The 26,658-nt window shown below is 48.8% G+C and overlaps 2 long non-coding RNA genes across 14 annotated transcripts; one reads left to right on the forward strand and one right to left on the reverse strand.

The window, feature by feature from the left end:
* The first annotated feature begins 4,944 nt into the window (after positions 1 to 4,944).
* On the forward strand, positions 4,945 to 14,197 carry LOC106010589 (uncharacterized). 12 transcript variants are annotated; one of them, XR_002387386.2, is made up of 3 exons: positions 4,945 to 8,047; positions 8,217 to 8,290; positions 8,394 to 14,197. It is a non-coding gene; the product is annotated as an uncharacterized LOC106010589 (long non-coding RNA). The 12 variants fall into 12 exon arrangements; XR_001184349.3 differs by having other exon boundaries at positions 9,737 to 14,197; XR_002387387.2 differs by having other exon boundaries at positions 11,001 to 14,197.
* Positions 14,198 to 17,874: 3,677 nt separating this feature from the next.
* Positions 17,875 to 26,406, reverse strand: LOC147823469 (uncharacterized). 2 transcript variants are annotated; one of them, XR_015443834.1, is made up of 3 exons: positions 26,213 to 26,406; positions 23,966 to 24,069; positions 17,875 to 23,305 (listed from the first exon to the last, which is right to left on the reverse strand). It is a non-coding gene; the product is annotated as an uncharacterized LOC147823469 (long non-coding RNA). The 2 variants fall into 2 exon arrangements; XR_015443835.1 differs by having other exon boundaries at positions 24,595 to 26,406.
* Positions 26,407 to 26,658: the final 252 nt, after the last annotated feature.

Consider the following 26,658-nt stretch of genomic DNA (forward strand, 5'->3'; position numbering starts at 1 on the left):
GGGAGGGTGACAGCCGGCCAGAGAAGCACCCGGTGGGGGGGGGGGACCTTCAGTGACACAGGGGGGGCCAGAACTGTGGCACCACTTACCACCAGGCTGAGCTGGGGGAGCCCAGGAGGCCAGGCAGCCAGCGTCTTCGAAGAGCTCGCCTTGTAGGGAAACCGGAGAAGCATGGAGCAGCAGCAGGACAAGCGAGCATAGCTGGGCTTTCCTCAGATAAGAAGGCTCCGTGGATCACCTGGGAGAGGGGAAAGGGATGTGCAGGGGGGAGAGAGGACGGGACACCTGGGGGTGGGCAGGAGGGCGGAGAGGCAGCACGGAGCAGAAACAGAGAGCTGGCCATGAACTGGAATCAGTAGCCTCCTCCGTCCCAGCAGGGAGGCAGGCACCCAACCCCTGTCCAGAGGAGGTGGGAGGGTGCTGGGAGCTGTGAACGCGCTGCGGGGGGCTCCACAGCCCAGTGAGGAAGCAGCGCAGGGCAGGAGGGACACAGCTGTGTGGGTGATCAAAGAGCAAGGGTTCAGGGCACACCTCAAACCTGCCAAGCCACATGGTGGAGGTTGCAACTACTGCATTCTGGAGACCCAGATGGTACAGGCAATCCGGCTGGGTCACCCAGGCGAGGGCTGGGCAGGAAGTTAGGCTCAGCTGTGCTTAGACAAGTGGCTGTCACAGAGCGAGGTGGGGCAAGAGAGTGAAGGGCAGGCAAGGACAAGCAGCCAGGACCAGGTGGAGGGGGCAGAGAACCAGGGCGAGGGAGCTGGAGACAGGTGGGTGGATCTGCCCTCAGACACAGGGAGGCATGGACTTGGGGTGAGTGGGTACAGCCAGGTGTGGGGGGGACCAGGAGGCTGAGGTCCCAGGAGCGGCGTCCAGGCTCTGGTCCTGGCAACCCACGGTCCATCTGCGAGCAGTGCAGATTCTGCCCTCACGGGGTGGACGGAAGTCAGCTGTAAGAAGCCTGGCCCTTTCTTGTCTGTTTGTGGGGCCTTTGCTCCTGTTTTCATTTCTCAAATGGTTAACAATCTACTCAACTTTTCTAATGCCGATCCTTTTTGGCATTTTACGATTTTTTTCCAGAAATGTAATTTTTAAAAAATTAAATAACTTTATTATCAAATACACACACACATACAAAAATTAAAACCATTCAAAGAAGAACAATGCAAGGGAAAAAAACCCTACAATAATATTCAAATACAGTGGAGCTCAACCGAAACAAAACTGAAAAGCACTTAAACATTTTTCCATATAACTTATAAAAGCATCTCAAGCACCAACAAGACACCACAGGATGTGATTTGTTTCAGAAAGAGCCCCCAAACCAACACTGAACAAATAATGGCCTGGAGAAATACTCCAGTTAGCTAGCGGACTCCACTTAAGCCAAGCTTCTCCCTAATTTAAATTTCGATACAGTCATATGACATGCGATGGAAACACAATCTGAGAAATATGTTATTAGGCCATTTCATCAGTGTGTATCCTTATTTACACTTTCAGTTTCTCACACTAGAGAAACTATTCAGTATTTACACATGTGTGTCCTATTTATTTCACTTAAGAGTATTGCCTCAATGTGCATCCATTTAGCTATAAATGTCTCTAGTTTCTCCTTCTTTATGGCTGAGTAGTACTCCATTTTATTAAAAAGCCACAACTTCTTTATCCAGTTTCCAGTTGATGGGCACTTGGGCTGCTTCCAAGCTTTAGCTATTACAAACTGTGCCGCTAAGAACATGGGTGCACATACATCACTGTGGTATGATTCTTTTAATTTTGGGGGGAAGATCCCCAGCAGGGGGATAGCTGGGTTGAATGGGATCTCTAATCCTAGTTCTTTGAGGTATCTCCATGCTGATTTCCACAGTGGTTGCACCAGCCTGCACTCCCACCAACAATGGAGAAGGGTTCCTTTCTCCCCACACTCCCGCCAGCATTTGTTACTGGATGATTTCTTGATAGCAGCCACTCTTTCTGGGGTGAGGTGGAATCTCAGGGTTGTTTTCATCTGCACCTCTCAAAGAACCAGTGATGTTGAACATTTTTTCATATATTTATTTGCTGCTTTTACTTCTTTGTCTGAGAAATGTCTGTTCATTTTAAATGCCCGTTTTTTATTTGAGTCTTTGAATTTGGGGGGGTCTGATTTTTTTCAGTTCTTTATATATTCTAGATAGTAGTCCTTTGTCTGAGGTACAGCTGCTAAAAATTTTTTCCCACATTGTAGGTTCTTTTAGCTCTGTTGGTGGTTTCTCTTGCAGTGCAGCTTTTTAATAAGATGAGATCCCAGTTGTTGATTCTTTGTGCAAGTTCTCGTGCCACTGAGGTTTTGTTCCTAAAATTTTTTCCTATGCCAATGTCTTCAAGAGTTCTACCTAACTTGTCTTCCAGCAAATTTAGTGTTTCTGTCTTAACATTTAAATCTTTAATCCACTTCAATCTTAATTTAGTGCTCGGTGATGGGTATGGGTCTAGTTTTAATCTTTGGCAGGTTGAAATCCAGTTTTTCCAACACCATTTATTAAATAGGCTATCTCTTTCCTCCAATGATGATGGTTGGCTGCTTTGTCAAAGATGAGGTGCCTGAGCATATCTGTAGTCATTTCTGCATCTTCTAATCAATTCCACTGATCCTTGTGTTTCTTTGCCAGTACTATGCTGTTTTTATCACAGTAGCTTTGTAGTATAGTTTCAAGTTGGGGATTATAATACCCCCAGCCATATCTCTGTTGCCTAAAATCAGAAATTTACATTTTTAAATGTAATGGTTCCCAGTGTTCTTTTCTTTCTTTTTCAATTTTTTTCTTTCTTAATACACATTTGCAGCACGTTTACCTTCATCACAGGAAAGAGGTGAATGTACATAAAACATCTTAATTCCACTTACTCCCCCACCTCTTGGTCCCCTTCTTATCAGCAAAAGATCCATCTCCCTGTTTCCTATTACAAATCTTTACTTTGCTCTTTAGTTATACTTCTGGTTTCCACTGTGGAAATCAGTATGGAGATTCCTCAAAGAGCTAAAAGTAAAAATTCCACTGCACCCAGCCTTTCCCCTTCTACAGCCACCATATTGCAGTGACCCACACACAGCCACACTTAGAGCGGCACAACTCACAGGAGCTGAACTTTGGAAGCAGCCTGCGTGCCCAGCAGCAGAGGAATGGATGAAGAAAATGCAACATTTACACACAACAGAGCACTACTCTGTTTTCCTTTTAAATCAGTAAGATCTGCAGTTGCTCCCCCTTTCAATTGTTTTCAAGTTTTCATTTTTGCAGATATTGCTTTTCTAAATTTTCAGAGAAACAGATTTTGTTATTTATGCTACCAATGTTTTCAGAAATCTTATTGAGTTTCGCAAATTTTAATTTTCCCCCATGTCTTTATGTTTACTTTTTAACTTTTTTTCCCCTGGCTTTTTGAGTTGGATGCTGAGTTCCCTTGCTTTTTTATTTTTCTTGTTTCAAATAAATTCAGCCACAGCCATAAAATCCCTTTTGTGCTCACATGCACATACTTCGAGCCCTTGTTGTTATTCAGTTCTATTTCCCAAGTTCACTTCTTATTTCTTTCTTAACACAAGGGTTATTCAATATACTTTTGTTTCTCCAAGTATGAGATTTTTTTAAACAATCCTTCTGTGACTCTGTTACAGTTTTATTGGATTGTGGTTACAGAATGGTGTCCAAGCTGGCTTGTGATTTGGAATTCACGGTGATTTTCCTCCTAGGCTAACACACCGTCTATTCTCACGGTGGCTTTATGCGACCTTGGCAGAATCAAGATCTATTTATTGAGTTACGTGCACACCTACTGCCACTATTAGCCGTCCTCTCCAATGCGTAAAACAATGAGTCGCTGTCTCTTTGGCCCCTTTACGACCACCGAGCCCCAAATTTTGTGTTGCCTGCTAACTAAATGGTCACCTAAACTTTCCTGCTGGTTTATCTTTGATAGCATATCTTTCCTTAAATCCCTTTATCTAAAAAACATGCAATATATATTTGTTGGGCAGATGTTTCTCCATGATGGTTAACTGCTGAAAATTTTTATGTATTTGTTTTCATCATCAACCAAATCTGAGAATGAATGTCCTTCCGCAAGTTGTCTTATTCACATTATTGACATTATGATACTTTGTATTTGTTTTGTTTGTTAAACATTATCGTTGTTTCTTTTTTCTCCTTATTGCTATTTAGGTAGAGTTTTGTTGTTTTCTGGTGGCTTAAAAAATTATTTATTCTAGGTTTCATTTTCTTACAGTTCCCTTTGTCACTCAAGGCCCACAATACGACTTTTCCTAGGGTTTCTGGGCCATCTCTTCCAGTCTCCTCGGAAGGAGAGCGCAGCTGCCTCCTGCCCTCCCCGGAAGCCCTGATGTCGCTGCCCGGTGCCACCTGCCACCGCCTCCTGCAGGTTGGGTTCCAGGTTCCTCTGGGTTTGCTGTCCTTGCTCCTCGCTGATGCTGGCTTGGTGTTATCACCACTTACAACGAAGGCAGATAGGGACCCTCCGATCTCAGGCCTCCAGCATTCTTTAATACCAGAAGGTTATCTATCAGACACCGTCCGGTGAGTCTCATTTCCTCGGTGTTTGTCCGACTTGGTCTCCCACGCGAGGGGGACTGATTCCCTCAACCTCCCCTTGAGCTTTCCCGTCGTGCTACGCCCTTGTCCCTGACTGAGGTGTTGGGAGCTCTTCCGGGTTTCCCAGTTTAGGTCTCACCTCTGGGCTGAGGTCACCAGCGGTTGACCCGCAGCCCCGCCCTTACGGAAGTGCTGGGGACCCGGCCGCTCACCCCGCCCCGCCGGGCCTGCGCACTACTGAGCTCCGCCAGGCCATTGGGTGGTGCTGCTGAGGTCAGGGCGGGCCTGCCCCTTGGTTCGCTGGCGCACATGTCAATCATCTCTGGAACTGCCCCTCACTATCACACCCGGAAGTGGGCTTCACCCCTCGGCAGGCTTCCTGCGGTCCGTTCAGCAGCGGCTGACAGCCAGGCGTTGGCCCGGGCGGGGTCTGCTGCCCCTCTGCTGCCGGCAGGGTGGGCTCCGGGTAACCCAGGACGGCCTCCCCACGGTTGGGCCTCATTTTATCCCAGCCACAGGGGCCCGTCGCCCCCAAGCGACCGCCGACCTCCACCCTCCCGGTGCGACCTCGCGCGGCGCCAGCGTCCTCCGGGCGGGCCTTCCCGCCCTGGCCACGTGACCTGCAGGCTGCCGCACCGGTGACCCGCACGGGCCCCGCGAACCGACTCGGGTGCCTCACGCTCAAGCCCGCGCACCCCAGCTCCCGCGTGGGAAGCGTGACGACGCTCGGCTACTCGGCGCAGATCAGCACCCGGCCAGCCCCGGCCAGCACAGACCCGAGGGCAGTGGTGCCCGCGCCCAGTCGCGCTGGGATGCGTGCAGAGCGGCAGGTGGCGTCCAGGTCAGAGGGTCCACGGCCCTCCACTCCCACGTCCCCGTGTCCACCTTCTCCTGTCCGGTGCGCCTCCCATGCCACCTTGATTGGCTGCTTAGCTTCCCGTCGGTCTCTCCTCCTGCCTGCCTTCCTGCCATCTAGCTTTCCTCTTTGCGTTTTTCCAGGGATGGATTTTCCATCTATTTATATTCAGAGTTGGTGGCAGTTAATCTAAAGGGTCTCATCTCACTGTGTAGCCCAGGCTGGCCTTGAACTGGCAGAAATCTTCCTGCCTCAGCCTTCTGGGTTCTGGAATGATAGGCATGTGCCACCACATGAGTAGTCTTTTAATATATATGCATAGATATGGTCTGAGAGTTTTATCTTTTAATTTCTGTTAATACCTTAGCTGCTGCCCTTAATTTGTATGCTGTGGGTAGCGCCTGCATGGCTTCCTGCCTACTGCCCTTGCTTAGGCCCTTCCTCCTCCTCCACCTCCCCTGAACTTTCGTGCTCTGACCGCACTGTGCCCACCTGTGTGCTGCGTCCTCCCTCCCTCTGGCCCGTGTCCCACCCCTCCCAGCGCTGCCTGGCCCCTCCAAACCTCCCCTGCCTTCTCTTGGGCAGTTCCCATTGCCTGCTACCTGCATTGGCTGACCATCCCTGCAGGGCCCCTTCCTCAGCCGGCCCTGGCTCCCAGGTGCCCTGTCTGAGAGGAGGAGGCATCTCGTCCAGTTTCGAGGCTGCAGTAGATGCTCTCGAATCCCAGTGGTCCCCAGTGCGAAGCAGACTCCGCGAACGTGTGTGGACTGGCTGGACGGACAGGTAAGAGCCAGGGCATCGCAGAGCCTGACCTCGAAATGGGCCGGGCCTCCTCCTGGCCGGAACCAGCTCCTGCTCGATCCTGAACCAGGTGCCTGGGCAGCTGTGGGTCAGGCCATGAGGGGCCATCAGGATTACAGCACCTCCCACTTCTCACCCCCAGACAAAGAGGAACAGACTTGGGGACCTCAAAGCTTTATTTTGTACTCCACTTGAGGGAGAGCATCAGAGGACTCTGCAGGGCAAACATCGCCTGAATAGTTCACAAAACTGCACCACTGGATACTTCAAGAGCCCCCTCTGGAAACATGCAGAGGTCATTTAACATGGAAATCTCTATAAATTCACACGCACATATTTCTGAGGGCATGTGGAAGAAATCCCACTCGTGTATAGGACCAGGACGGAAGCCCTCTCCTCTTTCTCGCCTGTCCTCTCCTTCCCTTGTATGTGCTCTAAACCTCTCTGTGGTGATGTCACTGTTAGGATTTGGAAGCTGAGGCTCCTGTCACTGTGCTCTACCACAGGCCCCGCTTGTCCTCAGTTCCTGGGGCAACAGGAGTAGGGATGGCCTGAGGATGGCCACGGTTACATCTGTGCTGCCCTTTCCTCTCCAGTGCCCCACCTCCAAACTGCTGTCCTCCCTCCTCTGTGAGCAGCCAGCAGCCTTCTGGAGGATCAGCAGATGAATAGCGTCCCATCTCCTGGCCCACACCCTGAGCCATCCATGTTCACAACCCATTCCAGGGGGAAGAGAAGGAGGTCCACACAGGAAATCCTCCCCAGTCAGGGTGGGATTCACCACAGCCCTGCAGCTGTCCGGGGGCTGCTTAGCACCTCAACTGCCATGAGACTAACATTCATTCAGCTGCTCTCTGCCTCAGTTTCCCTCATAGTCCATGAGGGCCATAGGGAACATGGGTGCTGTTGTCAAGGAGAGAATGAAGGGAAGGTGTCCACAGCAGAGCAAGCACTCCCATAGGGGTTTGTCAGAGAAACAAATGGAGCACTGGCTTAAACCCAGGACATTTGCCTCTAGACCTGGGATCCCTTCCCTTTAACCATGTTCTCCAGACAGAGGTGGCCACGTCCTGAGCACCCGGAACAAACGCTGCCGACTTGGACCAGCCATTGCTGAGCTGCCAGAACGGGGAGCGGGGTGCATGGGGCTCAGTGAAACTCATTCACCCATCAGTGATGCCTCCCTCAAGCCCAGAATGGGAAAATGCCCAAAGGCAAGCAGATCTCTGCCCAGAGGGTGCACTTTCCTTCACCATGTGACAGTTAAGCCTAATTGTCAACTTGTAGCTTGGGAGCCATCCAAGGGATTAATAATTCACACTTCTGGGTGTGTCCAGGTGGTTATGGAGGAGACCTTGGGTACTATGTCTGGTCCCTGGCCCTCCCTGTCTGGCACTGTTCCCTGCCCTGTTTCCTGGCCATCATAAACTGAGCAGTAATCTTCCGCTAGGCCCTTCCACCATGATGTCCTACCTTGGAGTAGCTGCCCTTGGACTGAATCCCCTGAAACCATGAGCCATACTAAACCTCTCCTTCAGGTTGTGAGTGTCGAGTGTGCTTTGGTGATCAGAAAGCTGACTAACACAACCATCAGGCCTCATCTCCAGGGATGGGAGGACTGTAGTCTCCTTCTCCCTCGCTCCCCCACTCAATGACACATCTATGACAATGGCAGATCAGGTGTCACCACGACAGCATTCTCTTCTGGATACCCTAACTGTACTGCAGCTTTCCTAACACCTCAAGGACTGAGCGGTTCTCACTGGGGATAAAACCTGTGCTTCAGGAGCTCCTAAAGGTAAGGGCAAAACAATTTGTATTTGTTTCGAACCTAATGCCATCCATAATTAATGAGATGACTGGAGCTCAGCAGAGCGCGAAACCACTTCGTGTATTTGATGCTGGATTTCTTCTTCCGGGGACGAAGAATAAATTTACCCTTAAGCTTTCATTTTATTTTTTTGCAGGAAAGGTTATTTCTCTGACTAAACACTTGGCTTCCTTTCGTGCATTCTTGACTAATGTTAGTCACCATCATGAGGTAAGCAAGGACTGCTGGAAGCTGCTTTCAAATAGTGGCCCTGAGAGTGGAGATGCTAACTGGGTTATCACAAATTCGGTTAATGCCTTTCTCCATCCCCCAGCTTAAACTCTTGACACAGTTTTTAAGTTTTTACAAATCACTTGGAAGGCTTTTTCCTGTCTCGATACACATTGCAAAACTAAAAACTTCCACTTTGAGCTGGCGTCCAGGAGAAAGTACAGGTCCATTGCAATACTGCAGGAGTCTGCTTCCCGAGCTACCCGTGGACACGCAGGAAGAGCACGGTGTAAGCTGACTTGCCCCTCCCTTGGAGGACCCACCCAGGGCAGGCTCCCTCCTGAGCCAAGGGCCAGGGCACAACTGACCGGCACTTCCCATATTCATTTATCCAGTCAGCCTCTCAAAATCTTTGTGTTTGCTTTTGGCGACATCCTGGAGGAGAGGTTTCAGGTTTTGACCTGATTCTCACATCAAAGCCTCCCTGGGTCCTGCCAGGTGTTTCCAACAGGAGGGAAGGTGCGGGGAGGACTTGAAGCTTAGATGGCTCAGAAGGGGACTGATTCAAGGAGGGTCCATAAGGGAGGCTGGTGCTGCCTTAGGGCTGAAAGGTGCTGGAATTTGGGCAAAAGTTGAGAGAAAGGCTGGAGCTGACTGCAAATAGAAGTCACCTGAGATCACCAGAAAGGAGTCATTTTGTTAGCTCTGAAGAAAATAGCAATCACACAGCCAAGTGAATTAGGTGAGCCGGAAGTGGGGTCCAAGACCTACTTAGAAGGCCCTTGCACACCTGGCAAAGGCAGTTGGCATGTACTGTGGACATTATAAATCTGAGAGTTGTGTCTGTTTGTTTTGTTTTGTTTCACGGGAGAATGTCCTGACTAAAACTGTGGTTTGATAGTAATTTGATAAGGGTGAGAACATTGGTTTTGAAAAGAGAGGAATTACAAGGCAATTTAAAGCCAGATGGGGGGAAGTCCCCAAAAGGAGCCCAGAGTTTGCCTGACCTAACCCCCAGCGTCCACATGGTGTTAGCTGTGTCCCGCAAGAGGAAGCAGGAGACAGGTGGGGCTCAGGAGTGTTGAGGCCCTGCCACACCGGGCAGGGACAGAGGCAGGCAGTGGTATGGGTGGGGCCTGAGGGCAGGGGAGCGAGGAGGAGGACACAATGCTGCCCTCTTTGCTGAAAGAGAAGTCCCACCTGGCGCTGCCGGGCACCACCCTCAGCCCGGGCAGCTGGTACCAGCACCGGGGCACCCTGCAGTCATCCCTGCCCACCCAGCGTCCTCCGTCTGCAGGTCCCAGTGTCCTTCACACAGCCCCAGGCCATCTTGCCATGACACCTGCACCTGAGATCCGTCGCTTAGCCGCTTCACACCCCGTTCCTTCAGCCCAGGTGACAGGTGTCTGCCACCCTCACCCTGGATGTCCTCCATTCTGTGTCCAGGAGCCTGGCCCCGCCATGGTCTCCCCTGGCTGTTTGGAGGACCACCTCAGGATGCTCGGGCTGGGGACAGCACCTTCTCCTCCCCCGTGACTGGAACATGAGGAGCACACCGAATGGCATGGCTGTTTAGTAGCAACAGGGTGCTGAATTAATGCGGGGACACCATAGAGGGAAATCCCACCCCTCTGACAACACAGAGCCCGCGTCTGTGGACAGTTTTCGCTCCAGTGGCGATGAAGACTTACAAACCGCTACTGACAATCAGGTGGCAAGGTCTTTGTAAAAGGGGCAGCATCAAATAATAACAAATGCTGGCCAGGCTGCAGGGAAAAGGAACCCTTCTAACGTGGTTGGTTGTGATGTAAACTGGTACCACCACTGTAGAAATCAGTGTGGAGATTCCTCAGAACACTAAAACTAGAAATCCCACTTGACCCAGCTATCCCCCTGTAGGTGTCTTTCTGAAAGAGTTAAAGACATCTTGACTCAGTGATCCATGCACACCCATGTTTACAGCAGCACACAACTCACAATAGCTAAATCTTGGGAGTAGCCTATATGTCCATCAGCAGGTGAATGGATGAAGAAAATGTGATATTTATACACAGTGGAGTGCTACTCTCCCATAAAGAGGGACAAACAAGGCATTTTTAGGAAAATGGATGCATTTTGAGATATAATAGTCAACGAAATAAGTTAGACACACAAGCTTAAGTATCCCATGGTTTCTCATTAAGAAACTCAAAACTTAAATTTCATATGTATATATATTTAGAGAGAGAGATGGAGATGGGAGAGAAGGAAGGGAGAGGGCATGGAAAGAAAGAACTGAAGGGGAAAATGCTAAAAGTAGAGCTTGTGTAGATGGGAAGGGGACCGGGAGTTGGAAGAAGCACATGGCGAGGGAGGTAAACATGAAGAACTGGGATGTGTCCTGTCCACCCCCAACTCTCCCTGCAAACACAATCAGCATGTGCTGCAAACATGGGCTGATAACAAATGCCAAAAATGGGTGGCTGCGTCTAACCACGTGCAAACGTGCAAATCCTTCCCCAGCTGGGCAGCACTGTGGGACTCAGCCTGAAGTGGAGCGAGCAGAGCCTGGGTCTCCCTGCTGAGCTGATTTGTTCTTTGGAGACAGGGTTTCAGTAAGCCACTAAGGCCCAGGTTGGGCTCAAACTCATGATCCTCCTTCGTCAGCCTCGCAGCACGCTGCTGTTACAGGCCTCTGCCTCCATGCCAGGCTAACATTTTCTTCACACAGCTCCAGGGCAGCTGGGATGCAGCCCAAGAAAGATGCTTCATAAAGGACTTCATCCATGTACGTAGCTTGGGCCACCCCAGTTAGCAAATGCCCAGTAAGAGTCACCGTATTTACCGCAGGGGAGAGGCTCTAGTCTCCAGCTCTGCAGTTGGCCAGGAGAGATGACCCGTGTGACAGCAGGGTCGCCGAGTGGTTTCCCACCAGCCCTTTGCAGACCCCAGTCCTGGAGGCACCCTCTGCTGCTCACCTTGCTCTCAGGTTCCCGAGGACTTCTTCACCCCAGGACATTTGCACATGCTTTGTCTTCCTGGAAGCTGTCTTCTCCCTCTCTTGGTTTGAGTTTATCCAAACCATTACTCAGGAGTGGGCTTCCTGTGAGTTTCTCAGGAGACCATGCCGGGCCTGGCCTTGGAGCGCTCTACTCACATGGGCCTGTGTGTGATTTGAACACACTGCCTGCCTCCCCTCAAGATATGCAAGCTCCATGAGACAGGAAGTCTTCCTGTTATTCCCAGTTGATAACACCTGTGCGAGACTCATTGCTACTTCCACTTGGGAACCTCAATAAATAGCATCTGATTAATCAACACGTGCATTTTACAGGAGCTTAGCTGTGGATCATCATAGTTCTGTGCAGAATAAGTCACCGTGCCCGGGGGTGCAGCTGGGGGCCGGGCCAAGTGACCTGGTGACTTCTGGCAAACCGCTGCACTAACACCTGGCTTCAAGAAAGATGCTGTCCTGGGCTGCATGTGGATATCAGATCCTGACCTGCAGCACATGGCAGGAGGAGTGAGGAGGGGACCCCATAGGAGGCAGAAGCCGCGTGGGGAGAGGTGGCTTCCAGATGCCCATGCCACCCTGTCTGGTGCCTGGAGCTGCACTTGGAGACAGCGAGGCAGAGTCTGAAGACAGCGCTCAGCCACCAGCTGTGCACTATGGAGGCCCAGGCTTCCTGCCATGTGTGGACTGGGAGTGCGACAATGACCACAGTGGTGGCCTTTGGAGAACATGGCAAAGCTGGTGCCCCAGTCCACCCACGTCCGTGTGGGCCGGGCAGTGTCCACAGCCCAGAACTCCAAAGCCAAGTCAAGCCTTCACCAGGGATGAGGCCCCCAGTCACACAGTTTGGCCACAGGACAAGCTGCACAAGGGGCAACAGGCTCAGAGGCCAAAGGCTCCAAGGCCCTGACCGGAAGCAGCCCGGGAGACCAGCGGCCCCCGACCACGGCCTCGCCGCACATCCCGCTACTGCTGTGGGCGTCCATCCCCACACTCCCATTGCAGCTTTATCCTCAGGAGCTGACGTGGCCAAGCACAGGCGCACTTACTGCCCAGCACCACTCCATGCAAAGGACGACGAGGACGTTTGTATCTAACCTGATGCCGGGGACGTTTGATGGACCTCAGAGGACAGTGACAGGGATGCAGCAGGCCTGTGACTGAGCCCACAGGAAAGGCTGCCAGACTCTTGTCCACAACCAGGCAGGCGAGCCCCACCCGCACCTGGAGGCTGCCCCAGACTCTTTACGGGAGCCCGCACTGCTGGTGAAGCCCCGAGATCTCTACCTTCCCCTCCCAGCCGGAAACGGGACGAAGGGAAGGCTCTGTTGGCCTGAACAGGCTGTGATCCTCAGTGAGGCGGCGCTGACCCCAGCTTTTCTGCGATTCTGGGCTTACCCAAGCACAAACACTTGGGATGAAAGCTTTCTTGACACAGTGCTGATGGCTGGTCTTTCTTTCTTTGCAGCCCCTGAGTTGGACCTCTGGAAAACAAAATGCAGAACTTACACAAAATCATCAGGAAATCGCCTAGAAGTCCGTTCTGGCAAAGGCTATATCCATGTGTCAGACCTGCTACACACACCGCATTCGGCGTCCTTTTAAACACCAGGGCACCAAACAGAATCTTGAGAGCAGCCTCGGGCATCCGTTTCAAGACCTTTGGCCTCCACTTTGAAAGTTCTTTGTAGGTTACTCTGTATGCATAAAGCCTGGAAGCCCTGGTAGCTGCTTCCGACTCCAGACCATGCTTGTGAGCTCTATAAATAGGAGGTATTCATGTTCTCAAAAAGCTGTTTCCCTGTCTTGTGTTTTCTCCACTCAGAAGCTCCTTTCCAGTGTGTGTGTTTCTGACTATACCACCTCTGTCCTTCACCTTGGAGCCGCTGCCCATTCCCTCCAAAGAATAAGTACAAAAGGAAGCATCCCACTGGTGGAAGTCAGGGAGACAGGAGCCTAGGCCCACGTAATTCCCAGCAAAATGACAGTCAGCACCTGCACCATGCTGACTCTGCAGCAGCACTCACAGCCACGAGCTTCCTGGACCCCAGGGCAGCGGGCACAGCCGCAGCCTCTCCCAGAGCACAGGGCTCCCTGGGACTGGGGTCCCAGCTCGGGCTCAGGATCCGCTTCCTGAGCAAGGACCTCAGATTATAAATATGTGATGTGGTCAAAATATACAGTGAAAGTTTAATTTTTTTTTTTTTTGGTACCAGGGAATGAACTTGGGTCCTTGCACTTGCGCAGCAGGTGGCAAAACCACTGAGCTAAATCCCCGACCCAAAAGTTTAAATTTTAAAAAATTACAGTAAAAATACATTGCTGTGACTCTGGCTCATGCTCCCCTTCCCATGCACTCATCCCATGGTTCTTACCACTTTTTGCAGCAGCTCTGGAGTCTCCTTCCTGGGTTTCTTTATGCAGTGTGATAAAAGATAGAGTAACTGCTGCTGCTGAGCACCATCCAATGGAAAGGCAGATCATAAAAACATGACGCTGTGTCCTCATCCACCATATTCCCCAGATCTGGCACTGTGTGATTTCTGGCTCTTCCCAAAGTCAAAATAACCACAAAAGGGAAATGTTTTGAGTCAGGATATCAAGGCAGATGACAGCAAAACTAAAGACACTCAGGAAAGAGGACTCCAGAGCTGCTGCAGAAAGTGACAAGAACGTCATTAATGCCAGTACAGCACACCAGAACTTATGGGATGCAATGAAACCAGTCCTACAAGGGAAATTTATAGCAGTGAATACACATATCAGGAAAACAGAGCAGGCTCACATAAACAACCTAATGTTGAACTCAAACTTCTAGAAAAAGAAGAGCAAGTCAAGTCCATAGCTCATGTGAGGGAGGAAATTATAAAAATCAGAGGAGAAATCAATGCAATAAAGACTAAAAAAAAAAAAAATACAAAGAATCAATGATTTGAAGAGTTGGTTCTTTGAAAGATTAAATAAAATTGACAAACCCTTAGCCAACCTTATCAAAAAAAGGAAAGAAAAGACTCAAATCCATGCAATTAGGAGTGAAGAGGGTGAAATTACAACAGATACTGCAGAAATCCAGAAGATCATCAATACCTGATTGGAGAACCTGTGTTCTAATAAGGTGGAAAATACAGAAGAAATGGACAGATTCCTAGATACATAGGAATTACCAAAACTGAATCAAGAAGATATAAAAACTCTGAATAACATAATATCAGTCATGAAATTGAAGATGTAACTAAAAACCCACAAACAAAGAAAAGCCCAGGCCCTGATGGAGTCACTGCTGAATTCTCCAAGACACTTAGAGAAGAACTAATGCCACTACTCCTCAAACTCTTTAATGAAATTGAAAGGAGAGCATTACTCCCAAATTCATTCCTGGAAGCAAGCATCACCCTGATATCCAAACCAAAGAAGGACCCAACCCAAAAAGAGAACTGCGGGCCAATCTCCCTAATGAACATAAATGCAAAAATCCTCAATAAGATACTGGCAAACAGAGTGCAGTAAATCAAGAAGATCATACACCCTGACCAAGTGGGATTCATCCACTTGGATGGAGGGATGGTTCAACATAAGCAAATCAATAAATGTAATGCACTATATCAGTAGAGCCAAGGACAAAAATATGATCCTCTCAATAGATGCAGAAAGATTGACAAGGTCCAACACCCAATTCATGATTAAAAAAAAAAACCTACAGAAAATTGGTATAGATGGTCTATATCTCAATCTGATAAAAGCCATCTATGACAAACCAACAGCCAACATCATACTAAATGGTCAAAAACTGAAAGCTTTCACTCTAAAATCAGAAACAAGACAAGGATGCCCACTGTCACCACTCTTCTTTAATATAGTTCTGGAAGCTCTAGCCAGAGCAATGAGACAAGAGAAAAGAAATAAAAGGAATAAGGATAGGAAAGGAAGAAGTTAGATTATCATTATTTGTGGATGACATGATAATCCACATAGAAGACTCTAAAAACTCCATGAAAAGACTTCTAGATTTGACAACCAAAGTCAGTAGCGTAGCTGGATACAAAGTCAGCGCACAAAAATCAATAGTTTTCCTGCACGTGGATAAAAGACTCATGGAGAGAGAAATTAGGGAAACAATCCCTTTCACAATAGCATCCAAAAAAATGAAATACCTAAGAATAGTATCCCAAGAAATGGCTAATGAAGGAAGTTAAAAACCACTACATTGAAAACTGCAGTACTCTGAAAAAGGAGATCAAAGAGGATATCAGAAAATGGAAAGACATCCCTTATTCTTCGATAGGAAGACCCAATATAGTGAAAATGGCCATGCTTCCAAAATTGTTATACAGATTTAATGCAATCCCAATCAAAATCCCAATAGCATATCTCACAGAATTAGAAAAAAAAAATCCTAAAATTCATTTGGAACCAGAAGAGACCTAGAATAACAAAGGCGGTTCTGGGCAACAAAGGCAAGGCAGGGGTTATCACAATCTCCAACTTGAAAGTATACTACAAAGCTACTGTGATTAAAAACAGCATGTTACTGGCAAAGAAACAGACCTGAGGACCAGCGGGACAGACTAAAAGGTGCAGAAACAACACCAGACACATTCAGCCTCCTCGTCTTTGACAAGGGATCCAAACAGCTTCACTGGAAGAAAGATAGCCTCTTTAATAAATGGTGCTTGGAAAACTGGCTTTCCAAATGCCAAAAGTTGAAATTAGACCCATATCTTTCATCATGCAGTAACCTAAAATCAAAATGGGTCAAAGATCTAAATATTAAAACAGAAACACTAAATCTGCTGGAAGAGCAAATAGGTAGAACGCTTGAGGACATAGGAGTAGCCAAAGACTTCATGAACGAAACTCAAACTGTGTGGGAAATACCACAAAGAATCAACAACTGGAATCTCATCTTATTAAAAAGCTTTAGCATGGCAAGAGGAGCCACTGACAGAGTGAAGAGACAACCCACAGCATGGGAAACATTTTTTGCCAGCTGTTCCTCAAACAAGGGACTAATATCTAGAATATATAAAGAATTCAAAATAATCAGACTTGCCCAAATTTAAAGACCCAGTACAAAAATGGGCATCTGAAATAAATAAACACTTCTCAGATGAAGTAGAAATAGCAAATAAATATGTGAAAAAATGTTCAACATCATCAGTCATTCAAGAAATGCAAATTAAAACAATGCTGAGATTTCATCTCACTCCAGAAAGAATAGCTGTTATCCAGAAACCAGCCAATAACAAACTCTGGAGGAGCTGTGGTGGAAAAGGAACCCATCTCCATTGTTGGTGGGAGTGTAGACTGGTGCAACCACTGTGGAAATCAGTGCAGAGATTCCTCAAAAAACTAAAACTAAGAGGTTCCATTTGACCCAGCTATCCCCCTTCTTGGTATCTTCCCAAGAGAATTAAAAGCATCATGCCACAGCAATATATGCTCACCCATGTTTATAGCAGCACAGTTTGTAACCACTAAATCTTGGAAAGAGCCCAAATGCCCATCAACTGATGAATGGATAAAGAAGATGTAGTTTTTTTATACAATGGAATACCACTCTGCCATAAAGAGGAATGCACTTCAGACATTTATAGCTAAATGGATGGATCTTGGGACCATACTCTTAAGTGAAATAAAACAGACACACATGGTTAAATACTGCATTGTTTCTCTGGTATGGAAAACCAAAAGTGGAAATAAGGACTAAAATATACAATAGACATTGGGAAATGGAAAGAAAATGTTCCAATGAGAAGGAGAACAAAGAAGGAGGGAGGGAGAGAGGAAGGGACAAGGAAAAAAAGAGAAAATAGAAGGAAAGAATGGAAACAAAGCTTTGCGTATAGGGGGAGGGGCTTTTGTACATGGGGGGAATGGGAAAAAAGAGGCAGGATATATCATGCCCACGTGCAAATTCCTACCATGAGCGTTAGCATTATGTAGGTATAAAATGTACCAATAAATGTTTTGCTATAAACAGAAAGAAAGAAGGAAGGAAGGAAGGGAGAGAGGGATGGGATAAGTGTGCTCAAAGCAAGGGGAGGATTTTGAGCGGGATTCATGGCTGTTTTTGCTGTAATAAAAATTTTAACTTAAGCATTCGCTATATTTTTCAATCATACCTTGTGTATAATCACGTCTTGTACATGATGCATGTCTCAGAGCTCAGGCATAAATCTCCGTAACGGCCACTATGCGAATGTAAATTTTATCCTGCTTACCTGAGGGTCTCCGTTCATCACTTAAAATAATTTAACTTAAAAAAAATAAACTCAAGAGCTTCACTCTCTTTTCTAATCTGATGTAAGACTGCTGGGGATTTCCTTCCATGGCTGTTTGTAACCCAAACTGGGGGGGGGGGGGGGGGGGGGGGTCCCGGTGGTTAGGGCAGAGGCAGCGGCCACCATCGCTTTTCTAAAGTGCGGATGTGAAGGAGAAACACAGAATTGCAGCTCCATCTATGGCAGAGGGGATCGCAGCCACCTTCCCCTCCCTCTCCAGACGCCGCCGGCCCACTTTCTGCCCCCTTGACTCTGCTTCACTTCGCCCCGCTGGCCTCCCGCCCCCCGCACCCCAGAACACACAGCTCCCACGGTGCCCCCCAGTTTCCAGGTGTTCGCTCGGCCTTCACTGCAGGCTTCTCCCTGCCTTCTCTGAATCAGATGCGAGCCCTCACAGGAGAGGCCTTGCGCTCGGGTTGTCTCCGCCCAAGAAAGTAGCAAAGCCTTCCCAGGAATGCAGAGCTGATTAGCAAACATCAGGCCTCACTGTACCATCCGAAAGTTATTAAAAAATTAATGCCTGTGAAATGAGTTTTTGATATAAAGCTGCCTGACTGTGACTTTCTTTTGGTTTTAAAAACATTAATCTCTTCAATAATTCATCTTTTATTCCTTCAGCCTCCCTAAATATTAAGTAGGTGAAAGTTAAACATTTGAAAACAACACAGGCTGGAGTCTCTTGCAGGAGGAGCTGGTGCCCCTGAGGCCGCGGTCTCTGCCCTGCCGCCTGAGACACAGCCGCTCGTCACGTGGCCGGGGCCCCCGCCCGAGTGGGCTCCTCACCTCCCCAGTCATGTGCGGCTGGCAGCAGAGGGATCCCAAGCGCATCAGGAGGCGGACATTTCAGGGGCCCTCCAGGCCCTCCGCTGTGGCCAGCACGGCAGCCTTCGGGGGCCACCAAGCCTCAGTGCTCCGTCTCCCCACAGAGGATCTGCCCAGCTTCCCCCGAGTCGATGGGAGCCTCGAGGCAGACACACCTGTCAGCGTTAGCAGAACCGCTACACGGAGGACGCACGCAGCACACGGCCCTGGGACACAGCGTCCAGGCGGTGTCGGGCCTGCGGCTTCCCTGCCGTGGGCCCGCGTGTCTTCGTGTGTGTGACTGGGTGAAGTCGGTGATCGTCGCTGAGCACCCTGCACTGTGACCCCAGCACTGCACGCTGACCGAGAGGGATGCCCAGCAGGCAGGAGCAGAGAGGAGCTGAGTCCAGACCAGCTCCGGGGGACCCGTGGCCACGGAACCCACGTCCCTCTCCAGAAACACCCAAGCCCCGTCCTCCAGGATCAAGCGCACAAACTCCACAGCCTTCCAGCCCCCAGGGGGGAGTAGGCGGCACCTGCCTGCCCCAAGCCGCCCGCCGGGCCCCCACAAGCTCCGCTGACCCTCACCCTCAGGATCCTGCTTGCGGCCCCTGTTGCTCTCCGGGCCCCTGAGGTCCTTCCTCGCCCTCGGCCAGATCCAGGGTCTCCCAGGTGCCCAGTGCAGGCACGAGTCTGGTGCCCGGGTGGCAGCAGCGTCTCCCACAGCAGGAGGGGCTGGGATCTGCACTGGGCTGGATACAAAGAAAATGCTAATTGGTGACACAGACTCGCTTTCATGTTTTATTAATGACATCTGCAGCGCATTTGTAAAATAATTTACATAACACACTAATTCTCCAGAAGAGGAGGGGACTGAGCGCCTAACTGTATGCAGAATCAGCACTTTCCCTGCCTGTGTCAGGGCGACATGAGGTCCAGAATTTTCAATGGGGTCCCTAATGATGCTTGGGTTATGTGTAAAGGTCAGTTGGATAAGGTTTTAAATCTGCTTTTTGGGACAGAGACTTATTAGTAAATACTCATTTGTGACTTCAGACCTGGTGGTGTGTAAGCTTTGTCTTAAAGAATTAGAAAAAATAAGCCCCCTGTGGTGGCCCGGGCCTGTGATCCCAGCCCTCTGGGAGGCTGAGGCAGGAGGACTACAAGTTCCAACCCAGCCCCAGCAATTTAGTAACTTAGCAAGACCCTGTCTCAAAATAAATTTTAAAAAAAAAATTAAAAAAAATAGGGCTGAGGATGTAGCTTACTGTGAAGGCCTTAGGGTCAGTCCCCAACACTGAAAAGAATTATTAGGGACGTTTCAGTGCCAAATGAGACTCACATTTGCAAATGGGAAAATGGTTGGAAGCCATAAAGCAGTAGGAATCCAGCTGCCGATGCGCACATGGGGCATGCTGGATTTCCGGTGCTTTTATTCTTGTATTTTCCACTCGCACTTTGACCATATAATGTGGAGACACTCATGATGCCCCCCTTGCTTGCAGAAGTCACCCTAGAGCTTTCAGGGGTCAGCAAGAGGGACAGGCAGAGGCACCCGAGTGGGCAGGAATGAAGTCACCTGCAGAGCCAGCGCGGTAGGAGTTGCCCTCCATGCCGGAGAGGTGGGCTGCAACCGGCCCCGCACCACCACCTCCTTCTTTCCAAGGTGAGCTCAGTGCCTGCTGTTCCACAGCAGTGAGCACGAATCCTGAAAGCCAGGCCATGTCCATATTTTAGAACTCAAAATTTGAATTCTTCCTGTTCCCACCCCTGCCAGTGTGCAAGTTGTTTTCAGTTATATGCAACTTCTGGGCCAGCGTGCAGGATGGACTCGTTCCGATCCAACACATGTGCCTGGCGGCGTTCTGGGGCACCTTCCTCATGCCCAGAAGCACCCTCAGAACTGGGGAGCCTGGGCGCATCTTCCCCACATCACAGCCCTCAAATAACAAGGAGCAGATGGGAGAGTAGAGGCCACCGCCATCTTCCACCTTTCCGTTCTCCAAGCGCTGCTTTCAGAGTCAAGGGAGTCCGCAGGAGTGGCTGGGTGCTAAGATTGACAATGATGTATTCCAGGAAGAGGCAAGAAAGTGGTTTTGTTGCTGTTGTTTGTTTGCTTTGATGCATTACATATGTCTCCCTTATTTTAGGGGTCCAGAGCCCTGCCCAGAGTCATAACAATTAGGAAGAGAAGGCCAGAGTTTTCAGCCCTGGTCCCAGGAAAACCCCTGGCTCCCAGGCCTGATTCCAGAGAAGGTGCTGGACCACCCCAGCTAAGTTTCTCCCTTGGACTTCAGCAGGAGGCTGATGTCTGGCGCTCTCTTCAGAGTCCGTTCTCCGTCACTCCACGTGGGTCTCCGCACGTGCGACTGCAGCTGCTTTGTTTGTTTGGTGAATATGCTCACAGGACAGCACAGCGCAGTGCATAGGGCTTTGCTCTGCGTCCGGCCAGTGTCTCCGTCCCTGGGGGCTGGCATAAGGGAGTCTTCTTCACTCTGCTCCCAGCACCATCTCTGAGCCCCGGCAGCGAGCACCCCTTGCCTCTGGCAATCAGGGTTGGTGTCTTTGTGTGAAAAGCAGAAAAGAAACGGGAAGCTCAGATGCATGGCACCACTGCTGCGTGGACCATCACACTCCGAGGTTAGCCCTGGCCTGGCCAGGTTCTCTTATCTACTCAGACTCTGCCTCCACCGACCACACTGTGCTTTTGGAGCCGTGCAGGGGCCTCGTCTCTCTCCCACCCCCAGAGTTAAATCCTGCCCTGAAGGTTCTGCACACAATGTTTTCTTTAAATGCCAGCCCTGAAGAACCCTTCAGAAGGCCAAAGCCTGATGTAGAGGCCAGTTCTGGAGGAGACTCGCATCCCACATCTGGGCTCATTCCCACACTGCAAGGACCCAGCCTAGGAGCCAAAATGGAGGCCACATCTCGATATTTTGCAAAGGTTTCAAGCCAAGGTAATATACTGCTACATGAAACATAGTCTGTCCTCTAACTGGATAAATATATTGGTGTAATTAATTGCAAAGTAATTTAAATGTGCATATGAGGAAAGTTCTCAAGGCAATTTGCAAATTTGCAAATAAACTGTGAGTTCTACACAGCACATGCAGACGTTGTCACACAGTTGCGTAGGAGGGACCGTTATTGCAGAAAACATAAAAGCATTTTAATTTCACCATGTGATAGGACTGAGTTACAGAGCAATGTTCAGTTAGATCAGCAGCTAAATACATGAAATGTATATTTTTTTTACCTCTTCTTTCAGTATCTTTCACTCCAGAGAAATTTTGAAGTAAGTCATAGGTAGACAGAGTATGTCACTCATGGTCAGAGAGTCTGTGTAGATAGACATTTGGAGATTATTTGCACATGAATCTTCTTCATGATAGTTATGTGAAATTCCAGTCATGATTAACAGGTAACAAAATTTAACATCAAAATAAAAAGCATGCCAGGCACCGTGGGGCGCACGTAATGCCACCCACTAGGAGGCGAAGGCAGGAGGGTTACAAATACAAGGCTGGGCTGGGCAGTTTAGCAAGACCAAGTCTCAAAGGAGGAGGAAAAGGAAAAGAGCTGAGGTCATAGTTACTGGGTTCAGTCCCCAGTGCCACACACACACACACACACACACACACACACACACACACACACACAGACAAATTCAAACAAACTGAAACAGGCTTTGGAAAAATTTTTTAAAACTGTTACGCATTTATCAAAAAGATCTCGCAATCTTGTCTTCACTGTCCCTGGAGTGCCTGTGTAAAACTGGGCATCGTGCTTCAGGATTGCAACATCTGGACCTCCAGCCGCACACAGTGCAGGTCAATAGGATTTATTTAATGTTGCAAAACGTTTTTTGCTCCATTTTAAGTAACAGTTGGGAAATCTGAGCTAATTCGCAAAGACCTTTGGACCCAAATCGAAGAGGACGAGAAGGAGAGGAACAGCACCTCCCCGGCTGGGCAGTGGCACCTCCCACACAGGGTGTGTCTCGGCTGCACTGTAGGAGAAGACGGAGCTGACAGGTGCATCATCTGTCTTCTTCTACCTTCATGTTCCTGCCTGGAGCTCTTCTCTCAAAAGCAGCATCTGAGCTGGGCATGGTGGCACACACCTAAAATCCCAGCACTCGGTAGGCTGAGGCAGGAGGACTACTGTGAGTTGGAGGCCAGCCTGGGCTGCACAGTGAGACCCTGTCTCAAAAACCACACACACACACACACACACACACAAAGCAGCGTCTGCTCTCCGTGCCTGCAACCCCACGGCCGAATCCTTTGCACAGTCAGTGCCTTTTAAGACCAAGACAGCTGGGCGTGGAGGAGGGATTGCGGGCGGACTGCGTGGTGTCACTGTGACAGGTGTCTGGGCTCCAGGTGGCCGTGGGGCCATGCTGACCCCTGGGGTAGCTGAGTAGCAGCCGGCACGCAGTGAAGTCAAGGGCAGGGCCAGGCTGCAGCCAAGCCAGCCGTGTCTTCAGGTGCCTGGGATGCACACTCACCTGGCACCCCGAGGCCCACACACAATCACTAAAGGGGCCTGAGAAGGACGCGTGAGGCCGGAATGAATGAAGAATGATCAGAGCGCCCGCCCGGCATGGTGCAGCACAGCTCTGATTTGCTGGCAGGAATACACAGCTGGGTGTCAGTAGAAAAGAGGAGGCAACAATATCTGCCGGGTCGGAGACCTTTCCTCTTTGGATCTGGTCCGGGGCCTGTGCACAAGGAGAAAACCACAGGCCAGGGAAGAAGCTCAGCCTGGCGGATCCGGCCACATACGCTGCATGGCTGTGACCACGGTCAACTTGGACACGTTTGGTTTTCAGTCAGAGGCTTCACATCTGAAGCTACAATGCTTCCTCTGCACCCCAAAACAGAAATCTCGGAGTCCAACCAGACAGGCGGGCTGTTCTTGTTGTGTTTGCAGCCCCAGCTGAAAACAGGAAGTTCTGATTTGAGTCCTAACTGCTGGCACAGAGGACGAAGCACTTGCCTGGCATGCATGAGGCCCTGGGTTCAAGCCCCAGTGTCGCCAGCCCTTTCCATGCACACGCACAAAACCCCCGTAACATTGGCACAGCCCACTGACCCGAGCCTAGAACATGATCCCACGGCTCCCAGGGCTTCTGGAACCTCTACACCACAGCTTTGCCTCAGGGAGGGTGATCAGAGAACAAGGAAATGGAGCACAAGCAGAGCCAATGGGAGCATGAGAGAGACCAAGATGGCGGAGCTGGAGGTCCCATCTTCATCCCCACAGAAACAAACCAAGCTGACCCAGAGCTCCACGGCAGGGCAGAAAGGGAGACTGGAAACTTCGGCACACCGGAGGCAGCTCAAAGCAGAGAAGCAAGGTTAAGACCTCAGCCGATGGAATGGGGGAGGGAGCCTCGTGGTCCCCAGGCTTCCCAGAAAACCCAAGTCTCCGCCCTGAGCCAAGCAATGCCCCCTTCTGCAAGGAGCCCGAGATAGGAAGGGGGGGTGCCGACTCTTCCCACCCAAACAACACCCACCTCAACATGAACAGGTGACTCATCCAAAAGCAGTGAAGAAACACTGGCCTCAAATGGTGTTTTAGACCAAGTGCACTTACCAGACATATCTATAGAATATTCCATCCGACAGCAGCAGAATACAAATTCTTCTTGTGTGAGAATGGATCATTCATTCTGATAGATCATAAGCCACAAAATAAGCCTGAACAAATTTTAAAAGATTGTAATCAGATAAAGTATCTTTTCCAAACAAAAAACTAAAAATCAGTAATTGGAAGAAAAAATTCAGAAACATATAGGAATTAAATGAACAAATGATCAAAACATAAATTTAAAAAGAAAATTAAAATACACTGAAATATATGCAAATGGATATAGAACATGCCAAAACATTGTCTACAGCCAAAGCAAGTCCCCAAGCATTTATAGCAGTAAATACCAAAAAAAAAAAAGGCATCCTAAATAAACAACCTAATGTTATATCTCAAGAAAATTGAAAAGGGACAAACTAAGCCTAAAGCTAATATAAGGTAGGAAATAAGAATCAGAGCAGAAACGAATGAAACAGAAACTAGGAAAACAGTAGAAAAGATCAATAAAACTAAGAGTTAATATTTCTGAAAAGGTAAATAAAATCAACAAACCTTATCTACACTAACCAGGGAAAAAGACAAGATTCATAAATAAAACCAAATTAGACCCTTATTTCAGACTTTATCTCACTTACCAACTCCAAATAGATTAAAGTCTGTAATTTAAAAGCTGAAACTGGAAAGTTCTTGAAGGAATCAGAGAGGAAGCACCCCAGGACTTTGGTCTGGGTGATGATTTCCTGGATAAAACCCCAAAGCACAGACAAAAACAGCAAAAGGAGGCCAATAGGATTCCACTCCAGCAAACCAAGAACTGCACAGCACTGGAGAGAGCTACAGGAGTGAAGAGGAAGAAAAGTTTGCCAGCTACAACTCTGATACAAGGTTAATATCTAAAATACGTAAGGACCTCAAGCAACTCAATAGCAAAACCCCAATTAAAATAATCGGGTGAAGGATCTGAACAGACTTTTCTCAAAAGAAAAGACAATCATCAGACAGAAGCTCAACATCTCTAATCATCTGGGAAACGCAGAGAAAACCACAGTAAGCTGTCGCCTCCCATCTGTGCCAATGGCTGTTATCAAAGATGAAGCTAATGCCAGGCAGTAGGAAGCAGAGAAGAGGAACTTTCGTCACTGCTGGGGGAAAGGTGAGACAGTACAGGCATTCTGGAAAAACCTCAAGAAAATAAAAATGGAATTACTGTGCAACCTGGTAACTCCTGCCTGACCACGTTCCAAGGGGGTCGGGATCAGTATAGAGTTAAGGTTATCAGGGCCCTCCCCAGGTGGACAACAGAAAAGGGAGACATATGTAGAGGGCCCACATACACACACACACACACACACACACACACACATGCAATACTACACAGACTTTTAAAAGCAAGAAAATTTGCCACTCACAATAACTTAGATAAAACTGGAGAATATTGTGCTAAAGAACATAAGCAAGGCACATAAAGACAAGTATCTCACTCTCGTCTGGAATCTAAAAACACCAATTTCATAGGAATAGAGAATAGGAAAATGGTAACTAGAGACGGGGTGGGGGTTGGGAAGGAGGCGACAGTTACCCAAGGGTGCACTGTCCTAGTCAGGCTGGGACAGTAAGTGTCCGGCACCTACTGTGCTCTGTGCGGATCATGGTCAATAATAATATATTGTAAACTTTAAATTGCACAAAAGTAGGTTTTTAATGTTTACACCATTAAATATGTTACATTGGTAAGGTGATGGATATGTTAATTAGCTCGATTGACTTTTTAGTGTATACACAGATGGAAACATCATGCTGTGCTCCATAATTCAACACAATTATCATCTGTCAATTAAAAATAAGCACCTCAATAAAGTACATAGGGAATTAAAGCAACTCAACAGCAAGATTATTAAGTAACTCGGTTATAAAATGGACAAAAGATTGAATAGACATTTCTGAAAAGAAGATATGCGAATTGTCAACAGACATATGAAAAACTGTTCACACCACTAATCCTCAGAGAAATGCTAATTTAGGCCACAGTCAATAAAAGAAATAAAAAGAAAAGTAAGTAAGACTAGAAAAGGCCAATATAAATTTAAGTTCCCCTGTTCCTCTGAAAAAAGGAAAGTAAAGTGATCACAAAAACAGAACATAAACACAGAGATGTGATGTGAGCCCGGCACGGGGCTGTCCTGGCCGTGCTCAGCGTGTCTGTCTCGTCTGCACCCGGGCCGGGCTCCTGGGAGCAGACGGCGTGGTCCTCACCTCGGAACCCCCGGGTTCACTGTGCCTGGAGCAACAGGTAGGCGGCCACACCTCGGCCCGCTGGACTCTGCAGGGCCCCAGATTCCTGCTCAACACTCGCCATAGCCTCCAGCCCTCGGGCTTCGGGAGGACACCTCCTCCTCTTGCCTAACCAGCTGACCTGTCCTCTGCCCGGAGCTGATGCTGCAGTTTGGAGAAAAAGCACCTGGAGTTTGAAACTTTTGATGCAGCCTGTGTTAAGCTAGGGCCTTAAAACTGCACTTTGAAACAGAAACACTTCAGGGCATCGGCATCACCTGAGTAGCTGCGGGTGACAGGGCTGCTTTCTACATTAGCAAAAGGGTGCACCTTTGATGAAAGGGAAAGCTGCCTGGTGGGCCTCCTCCCACAGCTATGACAGGCATGGAGCAGCCCCACTGGGCAAGCCATCTCCCGGTCCCGAGTCC

This window comes from Heterocephalus glaber, unplaced genomic scaffold (assembly GCF_053883595.1).
Source record: "Heterocephalus glaber isolate CG9 unplaced genomic scaffold, H.glaber_assembly_v1.0 deba00001579, whole genome shotgun sequence".
In the NCBI taxonomy this organism is placed as follows: domain Eukaryota; kingdom Metazoa; phylum Chordata; class Mammalia; order Rodentia; family Bathyergidae; genus Heterocephalus; species Heterocephalus glaber.